The sequence below is a fragment of the Convolutriloba macropyga genome, chromosome 6, assembly GCF_964194025.1.
Source record: "Convolutriloba macropyga chromosome 6, txConMacr16.3, whole genome shotgun sequence".
Lineage (NCBI taxonomy): Eukaryota > Metazoa > Xenacoelomorpha > Acoela > Convolutidae > Convolutriloba > Convolutriloba macropyga.
The window spans coordinates 41,628,632-41,642,334 of NC_134473.1; the positions used below are offsets into that span (position 1 = coordinate 41,628,632).

General features: G+C 34.4%; 1 protein-coding gene across 1 annotated transcript in view; it reads right to left on the reverse strand.

Moving 5' to 3' along the window:
* LOC142341319 (uncharacterized) overlaps positions 1 to 10,973 on the reverse strand; it is a 151,685-nt gene extending 140,712 nt beyond the window's left edge. The window contains exon 1 of the mRNA XM_075392244.1: positions 10,712 to 10,973. The gene's annotated coding sequence lies outside the window, so the exon portion shown is untranslated. The remainder of the gene's footprint in view (positions 1 to 10,711) is intronic.
* Positions 10,974 to 13,703: the final 2,730 nt, after the last annotated feature.

Genomic DNA, 13,703 nt, shown 5'->3' on the forward strand with positions numbered 1-13,703 from the left:
TGTATGCAAAAATTCAAACCTCATCGTGTTGCTATAAGCAAAATTGGTCAGGTATAAGATGGTTGCTATGGAAGGAAAACACAACGAGGAAATTTCAAAATTCAATGACCATCTAGAAATGATAAGCCTGGAGCTTGATGGATCCTATCCGTGGTCACGGATTGAGGTTTTGGAAAATGCGCTATCAATTGATGATATATGTTTTGATGGAGTGGATCCCAATAATGGCGGTATAAAAAATCTGGTAGAAAACATACGTCATTATAATATAACACATAACCTACCGGCATCACAGAATACAGTTCAACCTCGGAAATAGTATAGAAATTTGAACTTTGCTTGAGTTGAGTAACTTCATTTTTTGACATGATACTTTTACCGTTTGTTTTATCTTTCTGTTTTTTTTTGGGAAATATGAAAGACCAGGTATACATTAAGCAACGTTACTTAACTAAAATAAATAAGAAACATGATAATTTAGAAAATGTGCTGATTTATTTCCAGAGAATGCTGATTTTATTATTCATTGCGGCTGTTCTTAGTGTTTCACGTTTTCCTAACAGAAATTTTTTGCTTCTATGTGGTGACATAGAAAAAAATCCTGGACCCTATGACTCAAAACTTTCTTCATTGGATGATGCTATTTTTGGCGCTCGAACTGGCATTAAATTTCTACTTTTCAACGCTCGTAGCATATAGAATAAGTATCAAGATATATCAAACTTGCTCCAGCAGCTGGATTAATTAGCTGGATTGATAAACTTTTGTTATAGTAACTGAAACTTGGATGAGCGAAGATCAAAGCTGAAATATAAACCTCAGCGCTGAGCACAATTTTTTGCATAAAAATCCGTCACATCAAACAGGAGCAGCTAAGGGTGGGGGTGTAGGAATATGGATTCCTAAGAAAATAAATTTTAAACACAGAAGAGAATTTGAGTTAGCTGATCCGAAATTTTTTGAAACTTTGTGGCTGGAGATAGGCAACCCTTTAACTGAAAAATGTCTCATTAACATCTCCTATTGTCCACATCAAAGCCTGGGTGACTTCTTTTTAGACGAACTAAGTGCAGAGGTCTCTAATGCGTTCTCCGCTACAGATAATATTCTCTTATTCGGTGATTATAACATTGATATGTTGAGCGTAAATGGGCAGAAAAGCCTTCAGAATTTTGCGGCGGGACTAGGATTACAGTTATCTAACATTGATATTCCTACACGCATAAGCAACAAAAAAAAAGTTTGATAGATCACTGTTTCTCGACTAATGAGCAAATCACTAATTGGAAAGTCTGCTTACCTCCTTTCGATATTGATCATAATGTAATATTTTTTCAGAGCAAACTTTTTTTGTTAAAAGAAAAACAAAATTTTTTTTTAAACGAGATACGAAAAATGTTGTCGATGAAAAATTTAATAGAGATCTGGTTCTTGCAGATTGGAGAACAGTTTATCAACAAAGAAACTGCGATGAAATGTTTGCAGAGTTTAACAAAATTTTTCTGACAATACCCGAGAAAAATGCACCAACAGAGAAGAAATTAGTTTCTAATATAAAAAAGACTACTTCAGAAAAACCTTGGGTGACAAAAGAAATTAAACATTTAGTTGCTGAGAAACATCGTTACTTCAATGAGTACAAATTGACACAAAGTGCTGAATCGTTTGCGTCATTTAAAAAATATCGCAACCTTGTAAACCGAAAGTTAAAAGAAGCACAAAATCAATTTTCAGAGGATTTTTTTAAGAAAATTGAAACCACAAAAGAGAAATGGAATTTCATTTAAAAAAATGGAAAGAAAAATAACAGTCCAAACATCACTGAAATTGATGAGAATGATAAAAAAACGAAAGACAAAAAATCACTATGTAACGCTTTTAACAGAGTTTTCAGCGAAATGGGCATCTACAGAGGGCAGATTGTTCCATTGAACGTCAAAAAAATAGAGCGAACTTTTCAAGAGTTTAATTTTAGACCTTTTACTTTGAGGGAAATCTATAAAGTTATTGACAATCTAGACAACCACAAAGCACCAGGGCCGGGATACATCAATGCTTGGGCATTGAAATCCGGAAAATATGCTATTGGGACATATCTTCAGATTATATTTAACGATTGTATTCAAGAGAAAGTTTTTCCAAGAATTCTTAAGGATGCACACATCACACCAATTTTCAAAAAAGGAGATGTTTCTGTTTTAACTATTTATCGTCCAATTTCTGTAACACCAACTTTTGCAAAAGTTTTTGAAAGGCTTTTACTTAATCAGTTATTACAATATCTTGAAAAATTTGCGCTCTTGAACAAAAAACAATTCGGTTTCCAATCTCGAAAGTCGTCTACTGATGCTGTCCTTTACTTTTTTAAAAAAAATAATAGGAAATATGCAAGATAACGACACAGGTGCTGTGTTCTTAGATCTTGCAAAAGCTTTCAATTTCACATGAGATCTTTCTCAAGAAAGCTGAAAATTTCAACCTCTCTCAATCAACAATTTTACTTCTCAAATCTTTTCTCGAAAATCGAACTCAATGCGTAAAACTGGGTATTGACTTATCAGATAAATTAACTATTAATCATGGTGTTCCACAAGGAACTGTTAGGACCTCTTATTTTTCTGTTATATGTCAACGATTTTTCTGAAAAGCTGGAAGGTGAAAATGTTGTTCAATTTGCGGATGAGACTAGTATTATATGCAAATTTGAACGTAATAAAAATATTTCCCAAAAAATTGGAAAAATATTAGAACAAACAGACAAATACCTGACAGAGAATCAACTCACATTAAATGCCGATAAAACAGATATTATTCTTTACAGATCATTCTAATTCGGATCCAGAAATTTCTTTTAAAGGCGAAGTTATCAAATCAGCTCATGCATGTCGTTATCTGGGAGTACAAATTGATTCAAGCTCAACCTTTGAAAATCACCTGAATTCAGTTTTAACCAAAATGGCTAATGCAATTCGTTCTTTGTATCTTGTAAGAAATCAAATACCTTTGAAAGTAAGAATTGATGTTTTCAAGTCAGTTGTACTCTCTCATCTTTCTTTCAGTGGAGTATTCCTCCAAACTCTTACAGTGAAAAACATAAACCGCATAAACAGGCTATTTAACTGGGGAATAAAAATTTGTTATTTTCGTCAAAAATTTGACCACTCCATTGATATTCTCATTAAGGATCGTATCCTACCAGCCGAATTGTTTATCTCAAAAGTTAGCCTAATGAAGCTACAAACAGATATAAAACAATGGGAAAAATCCGAAAATTTTAAAATGTTCACTAGTCGCCATAACGCCAGACAGAACAACAGAACAAATCAAATTATTATAAAAAAGAAAACGAAAACGAAGTGGAGTAACAAATCTTTAATCTTGAAAAACGTTCAAAAGTGGAACAAATTGCCCTCTTCAATAATGACTTTTAACAGTAAAACTTGCTTTAAAAATGTTTTAACCGAGTTTTTGCTCGATCAACACAGGAAAGTACCCGTTAATAGACAAATAGGAGCCTTCAAATCCTATTTTTACCTATAAAAACGAACAGCCACAATTTGAAGATTACTATATTAATAACAATGCTGATTAATTTATTTAACATTTTAGAGCATGTAGATATCTAACATTAGGGTTATAGTCTGAGTAATTTACATGTTTCAAAAAAAAGAGAATAGCTGTAAGGTAAGCTCCAAAGAGGAAGACTCTTGCGCGGATATCTTGAGATACATGTGGGTTACGTTGATCTTCGACCTACTGCGAAGCTCATATGCATTCGCGGATCACGCTCGCTAAGAGGACCGTGCTCCCGCGGGAGCGTCGATAGCAAAGGTCGTTGAAGAGCGTACGACTACTAAAACTTGAGACTAATTTGCTGTTTGGTGCTTAAGATGTGGGTAATGGTTGTATCCCATTTGTCGGTTTTATTATCCCACTTGAATCTTGTCGATTTTATTGCTTTTTGGCTCACTGTCAAATTTTGTACTTATACCTAGGAGTTGACATTTTTCCCCCGAACTGCCCGACTACCCTTTATTGAGAGGGGCTTTGTGAGTAGTGTTATCTGTTTCCTTTAAAAAGTTAGCCAAATCTTTTCAGCTACTCATTCTGAGTGCTTCAGCGTGAAAGCCTAGCATTAGTGGTAGCGGCTAGTCCAGCATTTGGTTTTAATTCCGTGATCACTGAAAAAAAATTTAATAGCCGCAAAGCGACAGCTCGGGCTATTATTGGCCTTTTCCCTTTTTTTCGCCGTGAGAATTGTTGTTACGACCATTTTTGTTTGTTCGTTCATGCAATTTGAACTGAATTACTTATGTGACGTAATCTTTCTTCCTTGGTGGAGCGAGTTTGTTTTGATCATTCGCATGGATAAATTTTTGGTCGTACGTGACTTACCTCATTCTCAAAATTGACTTCCTCACTCGGAAATGGACTTTTTTACTTCAGTTCAAAGAGATATGCTCAAGTGTGCGTGTGTCACTCCAACTGATGGTTGTTTAAGAGCAGCTAATAGAAACAGCAGCAATTTATAAAGATTCTTATTAAAAATCTAACAACTCATTATGTAATGAAGAGTTTTGGTCTGTTTCTTTTATTATCGTCAATGCGACTGTTTTTTGGCTCTCTGCCAGCTATGTTAGTCTACGTTTTTAAGTTTTTACCTATATTGTATTGTATTTTATTATTTCTCGAGTAACTATTTTAAGTGTCACTGTCTTTAGTTCTACATGGGAATCGATTTGACACCCCTGTGTTGACCGACTAACGTTTTAGGGAGAGATTTTTATTTGGCACTTTTTAAATCCTTTAAAGATAGAGGGGTGGCATGTCAAAGAGCGTGAAGCGTTGATTGCAGCAAAGTGTTTTAATTTTATTGCTGTCGAAAAAGATTTCTCAGGAGTGGAACAACGAAGGGGATAGTTCTTATCGTCATTTCTAATGTTTTCTAATTCCATGCCAAATCCACACCTTTATACCAATTTTACGATCTTCCTGACTAATAAATTGAAAATATTCACGGCCATTTTTAACACATGTTCATTATCAGTTTCAGAAAATCAGTTATCAGCTCCCTTTAGGTATATAATTGTATAAAAACAAGAGGAGAGGCGTAAATAATCTTAGGAGGCTTCCTCGGATTAAGGTTAATATTGAGTGTTTTTTTGCTGTTCCATGTTTTCGTGTTCGAAAAGTATATGAAGAACCAGCTAGACCTGGCATAGATAAGACATCAAAGAAAAGGTCAATGATCGAAAACGGTTTGCAAGAAAGGTTCCGGTGATGAAAAGCGGTCACTTGATAAGGTTCCTTAGCCGTTGTCGAGCAAAAAAGTAAAAGGTCCTGGAAACTCTTATGAGGAGGCCAGAAAACCTAGCGCTTTTAAATGCGCTTTTCTTATTAGTACTTCTTTTCTTATTATCGCTTCTGCTTTGTTTCTTGACCACTTTCTTTTTTCTGATAATTTTTGCTTCGCCTGTTTTCTCTCACTAGCTTTTCTCTTCATACTTTCTTTCTATCTATCTACATTTCTTCTATTCTCCTCTTGCTCAATGTCAACTTTTCTCTGTTTCAATTTTTCGGCTTTACTTCGTTTATTCTTACCATTACTTTTTTTATTCTTTTTTTTGGCACTTGTCTTTTTAGAACTTTTTCCTGCTCTCTTGTTTTTTTTTAATTTTTCATTTGGTTCTGCCCTTGTTTTCTTTCTCTTTACTTCTGTTTTTATGTTTCCTTGTTAATTGTCTATCTCTCAATGCCTTTCGCTCACTCCTAGTTTTCTATTCATTTTTTGCCTGCCTCTTACTGTCTGCTTTTCCCTCTTGCTTTTTTTCTGTCCCTCTTGCGATGTGTCTTTTTCATGATTTTTTTCTGTTTTTTTAATAGGTTTTCCTCGCAAACTTTGGCACTCTTTCTGTGGCACTATTTCTCCCTCTCTTGCTTCCTCCCTCTTTTTTCCATCCCTCCCTCCTTTCTCTCTACTCTCTCTCTCTCTCTCTCTCTCTCTCTCTCTCTCTCTCTCTCTCTCTCTCTCCCTCTTTTTCTCTTTTAATCGTTAGCAATTCAGCATTTTTCTTGAATATTTAGATTACTTTTTTGAAAAAATTGTCAGATTCACGCATTAGAATTTGTTTTCGTGTTAAATCTAGAGCTTTGAGGAGTTTTTGCTCACGAATTTCCTATCTCAGATTGTGTATCATATGGAAAGCAGATTTCGGTTTTTTGTTTAATGATCGCTTAAAACCCTACTTTATTTTTGCTTATTTAGGCAGTGTACATGCATTGTTACTGCAAGCTTGCTAGTATTTTAGAACTTCAAATGCACTTTTCGGATACAAAATTTGTTTCAATTATTTGGGTCTCTCTGTCATCGCAAGCGTTGCTTTATCGTTTTCTCGTCTACTCTATTCGACTTTTCATCCTACCAATCTAGATAAACTCGTGAAACCTGGGGCTATTAAGTCTCTGTTAGTTCTCTTAGAGCTCTTTTAGCCTCTTAGTATACATTTCCTTAAAACTGCTAAGGTGTAATCTCCGTGATTTGGAGGTTAAATTTGAGAAGTTTGGATCTTTCGTCCCCTTTGAGGTTAGCCCAATTTAAAATATTCTACATGTTTTCTAAACCAATGGGTTGTCAGTCGTTTTAGAGCAATTCACCCGTTTGTCGGTTATGCTTTAGGGATGTTTTCATTATTGTTTTAAACGTTTTATTAAGAATTCTATTAATTAAAATTTTATGAGGAACTAGCTTTTCTCTACAAAACTGCTTTAGTGGGCTTTTTCTTTAAGCATTTACGGCATTGTAAGGGAGATTTCAGAAAGACTTATTGATTGCATTTATGTCTTTAATTTTTGTTTTCAGAATTTCTGCAGATGTTTAAATTGTTTTTTGAATTCTTATTTTTGATCTTGCTGTTTTGGCCTTGTCCTTTGCAATATTTCAAGGAATATAGGAACTTACCCTGTAAATGCAAACAATAGGTAAGCTTTTGCAGTATAAAAAGGTCAAATATGAAGGACAACTTTAATTTTTTAAGTCGTTTTAACTTTTAATCCTTTAAGGAAGATTTTTTTTACTTTTATGCAGATATGAGTTGGTATTAGTTGACAATTGTTGGCCTGCCAGGGGTTGCGTTAGTGGTGTTTGGGGAAAAATCAGTCATTTTTCTAATGGTGTTTTACGTGCAGTTGATTTTGGGTTTGCTTTTTGTTCCTTCTGAATAGCTAATAGTTTTGAATATCTCGGATCTTCGTTTTTCGACCAACTAATATGTTTTTAACTAATTTTTTCCCCGTTGCCTCAAAGAACCTGGTAGGTCGGAAAAGTTTCAACCCTTTTTAGAATAAAGTTTATGGGAACAAATAATACCTTCGGGAATGTGAGTGGGAAGATATTTTATTTAATTTGACAATTAAGCACAAAAAAGAAAATCAGTTGTTACTAATAATAATAATAATAATATTGAATTCAACCAAACATGGTTACAACCAGCTTGGTAGTCCCCAGATTAGGGGAGAAATCAAGTTTCAATAATTAAAATTTCTCGAAAACTTTCCATCCTGAAGGGTAGCTTTTATATTTGAATCTTTTCAATGCCTCCCCTTCCAAAAAGTTCTTCACTTCTCTTCGAAACTGACATGGATTTTTGTGTGGTGAATAGTTAGCAAAACTGTTAAGTTGAGACAAAGAATACTACGCAGGTAATATCGCATCGCAATAGTACGCAGTTATAGCTCAGCAATATAACTTTATCGATCAGAACATTTTTGTAAACATTTGATCAATGAGCTTTAAAAGGCTACTATAGTCAGCTTAAAGAAAGATAGTAAAAACTGATAGCAAGCCTTGAGCACCAGGAGACGCCACAAGCATTTTGATTTACTTTTTGCTACTCTTTAAAAGCATATAGTTAACAACAGGCATTGAAGATGTAAAAGGAAAGCCTCTACAGCCCTTTGTTGTTTTTTAGTCTTTACCCCTCCTCCCATGCAACAGTTATTATCGAATTCGGTAACAATTGTTGCAATTTATTGAATTCGGTAACAATTGTTTCAATTTATTGAATTCGGTAACAATTGTTGCAATTTAAGAATAAGATACCACTGAATCGCTTCGACCCGTGACGTCCTCCATTCTATCCCAATCAGTATTAATTACTAGTTATCTATTAATCATTCTGTTAAAAGAGTATGCTTTTAAAAAAATTCTGAAGGAAAATGAGATAATTTTCGTCACCGATTGTGTATAGTCAAGGATTAGGATTTTGGTTTGATATCGGTGTCGAACAAAGTGCTCTAGCAGAGAGAACGTCGGAACTTTCTGCGCTATTCACAGATTCACGAGCGCCTTGTTGTTTCTGTTGTAGTTGAACTGCTGCGAAAGTTATATGATTAGAAGAATAATATACAAACAACAGAAAAAATAGGCTTAGTGTTTCAGATCGATGAGCCGTCTATGAAACACATATCTGCCGTAGTGTAAACCTTCGATGTAGATTTAACTACTCATGCAGCTTCTAGGGAAACTTTCAAAAAATCTATACAGAACAAAGAGGATCATTAACAATAACAGTAAAGATAATCAACACTTTCCATTTCCAAAAAGTTTCACCTCAGAAAAATTTTGTTTCAAAAATTAAATTCTAACTTAATTCGATTGAGAAATTCATTTCAAAGTGTGAAAAACAACAAAAAAAAACTCAAGTCAAAGTTTTCTCCAATTAACAGAAGGATATAATTTCATTTAATTTTTTTAAGCATCCACAATTTTAGTTTAGGAAAAGCTTTATTTCAGTAAAAATTGCCCTATTTTTATTTTAATCTTAAACATAGATTAAATTACAGGGTACAAACATTTCATGGTAAAATATTTCAACCCATCACATTACGAGCTATGCGTCATAAACGTTTTCGTTCCCGTACCAAATACTGTTTTCTGTTGCTTTGTAGAACAATTAATTTTTCGTACTTTTGTTACGTTACGGTCTGTTTTGATTGAATAAAATAGTAAATTTAGAAACAAAAATAAAGGATACAATGTTTCTCCATTTTAAAAATATTTTTTCGTTTTATAACTTTGGGTTGCCATATTTAGTATTGGTTTCTTGCTTACCTATTACAGAACTCAAAACGTATTTAAACAAAGAAAATGAATTATGCAAGTACGACGAAGAGAAAAAATCGAAAACAGTAAAAGAAATTGTAAATTTTTCTTAATCTTTTGTCTTATGATTTCTTGAATATCTATTTTTTTGAATTGTTTGTTTTTGGTTTTCCATTTACTGAAACTTAACAACAATTGTTTGTTAAAATAACATAGATCTCAGACTGACCGAAAGTTCTCCGATTGCTTCGTAAATTTGCAGAATCAAAAAGACTAAGAAAAAAGTAATATCGAAAAAAAAGTTTCAGTTTTTGTATTCGTTGCTGAAATTTGATATTTTGTTATTTTTGAATAAATTGTATAACGTATCAGTTTTGTCTAAAACTGTCGTCAAATAAGCGGAATTTTGAGTGCCACCTACATAATCTACTTCAATTCAAGCTAGCAAGGGGAGAGTGACGTCATGTGGTCGTAACTCATGATGAGGAAGTAGAAGGGTAAGTTCTGATGAATCGCGTCGAAATAGCACAGTCCTTACTTGAAATAGTTGACATGACAATTAATACTTATAATGAGACATCGAATTTTAATATTCAACAAAGCACATGATCCTATATGCGCAAAATTAAACAAATGCAATCACTAGATATTTAAAAGCAATCATTAAGAAAAAAATTTTATATAAGGGGAAATTTGTGGAAATCATAAACGGACCAAGCAAAATTGCATATACAGAAATATGGCAAAAATCAGAAGAACCTTTTGAAAAATAATGGCGTCAGACTAAGAAATCACCTTAATCACAGTATAATCACAACCCTAGTGACAGCATGAAATACAACTTTAGAAGTCTAAAAACAATCATTAGCAGTTCCATTTTCCGTTGGGTGAAAAAGGGAGAAAAAGAACAACAAATTAAGGCATGATTCAGAAGTACTTTCAGAAACAAATGGTATCTAAGTCAATGGAGGCGATAAATAAGAGGTGAGGCCTATATATAGACGACAACTACTGCACACTGAAAGGCCAATGATAACTGTTCTCTTTGAGACTAGGTGACAAGACTACAAGAAAATCGAAATGCTCAAGGATCAAAAATCATATTTGAAAAGAAATAAAGGTCATGAAAACCAACGCTACGATCTCTAGTCATTCATAAGAAGCTTACATTGGGATGATTCTAACTAACGCTAATCGTAAGAGATGACAAGTTTCATTAATTAGAAAAAGTTATTAGACAAATGAAAAATAATGGGGCAAAAAACTAAAGTTGGTAAACTTCTTTGAAAATATTTTGTGTCGAAGTCATAGAAAGCTATGAGGTTCAACAAAATTCATGATGCTTTCTCTCATGCACAATGAGAGGTGTATATAATGAGAAAGTGATAGAACAAGAAAAACTGAGCAGGAACAAAAAGATTCACGGGAATGTTTTGCAAACAAGTGAAACAGTCGTTAAAATCTTGGATAATTGAAACTTATGTAGCTTCCATTACATCTGAGTAGAAATCCAGTAGAGCAATCATTAATGTCATTTAGTAACAGGACAACGAAGAGAACTACAAACACGAGCTAAATTGAAGAGTTATTAATTATAAATAATTGACTGACCTTTGATGAATTCCCAAAAAAGACATTAAGCTAAGTTATTAGAACCCTTGTTTGATTTTTTAATAACCTTTGGTTAATAAAATCAGAACAAAAACAGCAAAATTAGAATTCAGATTATTACACGTGAAATAAAATTGCCTTGCAAAAAGGAAAGCTTGTTGAAACACTTGATTCGCACTCCACTTAAAGGTATTTGAAAATCACGCCGCTTTAAATCACGTCTTTTTTTTCGCTCCCTTTACTACACTAGCGTGGTTAAAATACCAGTGACTTGCTCGTTATCCGCCAGCCCTGAATAAAAATTTTTCCCGTTTCCCTCCTCTTATTTTTTCCGTTCCATTTTTTAAAACTTTTCCCCTTTTTCACTCTGGAGTAAATTGACAATATTAAAATCAAAATCAAAACTAGACTATAAGAGCTACAAAATGTTGTTTCTCCTTTTTCTGCGATGCGTAAACAAAAAGTAAAAAGTTGGCTGCAGAAAAAAAAGCCGGCCTCTCTGGAACAATTAGATGATAACAATTGTTGGTTGATAATGTAATATGCACATGACAAGAACTATATGAACGATGTTACATTGTGTACGATTTGAGGCATGGACTTTTCATGGCAACAGTGAATGAAATGTTGAGCAGCTCAAGTTCATATTCAAAAATTGTTTTGTGGTTGCCGATATTACGCTTCTAGACAAACGTAAAATAAAGTGCTGAGAAAGTAGTCTCATTAACAGCTTCAAGCAAAAAAAAAGAAATTTTGGAACTTGAGATTCCTGGCCAAAAGTGTAATGTCGATTGTTTCAGACTCTATCAGTTCTTGTGAGGGAGATAACGCGGAAGATGAGAGGGGCAAACTCAGCGTATGACCAGATTGATGTTCTAATTGGATTCGACTCGGCCGAAATTGTCATTCCGGTAAAAATATACGTTTTCAGCCTTACGTGCCAATTGTCTATTTTCTCGAGTAAATTTATTCGGAGTGTCAATATTTTTCGCGACCATGTTTTGAGATTAGGGTTATAAGCGTGGGTAGACATTTGTGACAGTGAGCGAATTAAGCTCAGATTTGCTTATAGCCTTCATTATTTTTGCAGGCCTGTTTTTGGGCAAGCGTAGACAACAGTGGCAAGCTTTTGTCAATCTTGTGCACGCTCATAGGCACAATTGTCTAATCGTCATCTTTGTCCACGGTTACTAACTTCGATACTTAGAAACTCAATTAGACCGAAATTATAGAAAGCCTAATGGGCGAGGAATTTTAGAAATGTCACTCGCAATGCTAATTCTAGATTAGGAAGACAATTAGCCGTTTTGCAACTACCCATACGACTGCTCACAAGAACAAGTAAGTCTCTAAATTGGGTCTCGAGTACTAACTAAATTCGAACAATCAGGTTTTAAGCTAACTCAATGCTCATGATCGTGGGCATGGGTTTCTTTATCGGCGGACACAAATGACGGAATTCATACTTATTCTGTCATTTATAGCCACGATTTTGTAACCATTTTTCACCGTGAATAAAATTGGCTACGAGATATTGTCACTATTGCCCACGAAATGTCAAATTGACACACGAAAAATCAATATGCACATAGCTACGTAGCGGGTATTTTCGTTGCTTTGCTTTTCGTTCGGGATTTCTATGATTACAAGTTTTTGATGTGCATAAAAACGGAATAGTTGCCAAGTGCAAAAACATAACTTTTTTTGTATGTTCAATTTTTCTTGCTCTGAATTAAGTTTTTATCGCGCGGATTGATTCATCTGATTTTTTTGCTAATTATTTGGCACAATTAAATGGTCATTGATAACATCAAGCATTGAAGTATATTATTTCAGATACAGAAAAATGTTTGAAAGTTTAACAGTTGTGTTCGCTCGGTGGCAAAATTATTAACCGTTGTGCGGTTTGTTTCCGATTCGAAGTTTTTTTTACTGGACAGCTATTCTTTAATCTTTGTATATATTTTCACATCTCGGCGTTGAATAAGTGGTGATTTTAATCACGCTGCAGACAAAAGCGAGAGAAAAAGGAGTTTTCTATCTGGAATTTAAAGTATTTGAGAAAAGTAAGTGTGCAGATTTTTGCGGATTGGTAGACATTGTTAATAGCCGCCGTCAGCCTGTCAACGGCCGATTTTTAGGCGCTCTCCTTTTTTAAATTCGCTTTGCCTTTTGATCAGGTTTTTTGTTTTACATAAGTCACGATTTTCACGTTTGACTTCTGACTTCACTCACTGTTTGAGCTGAATGGACTTTAAATTCTTTCACACATTGAATATGATGTAATGTAGTGAGTACCGTCAGTATAAAAAGAGCAAAGTCAGCAGAAACGGGATAAACCGATAAATCCCGGTCATTAAGTCATTGAAAATAAGGTTATCAAAATTCATTAGTGTTTGCTAGCTGAGATTAGTATTAAGCTTATTTGCTATCAGTTTAGAAGCTGAATTAAGTGTAGTTTTAGAATCTAACTGAAACTGCACGCCGAATTAGAATACTTTTTGACAATGAAAAAACCAGAAGAATACGGTCAAATTCGCTTAATTGCTCTCAAACGAAGTTTGTAGCAAATATATTAGTCCTGTCGGTCTTTTTATGCAATTTTTCGCTGGACAGATTTTTCGTCTGACGCTTTTGACTTTTCGTTCTCAAAAACGGGATAAACAGGTAGCGCCAAGCGATCATTAAGTGCTCTTAGAGCTTTTCAGCTCTGTTTCAGCTCAAACTGTTTTGGAGACTTATGCTTATGGTGCACTGTTGACCCCCCTTTTGACCCAACCCCTCACACCGCGCTGTTGCCCCCAACCCACTGTCAGAGCCCCGTTGCCGCCCTGGCTATCTACTGAAGAACAACGGCTCGCTAAAAACATGCAAATGATACTAATTTTCACAATTTTTTTCAAGCTTTTTGAATGTTTTGTCATTTTTTTTGAGTTTTACTAGCCCTAGGTGTTGAGGAACCTACTCTAGGGTTTGATAATAGGGCACTGTA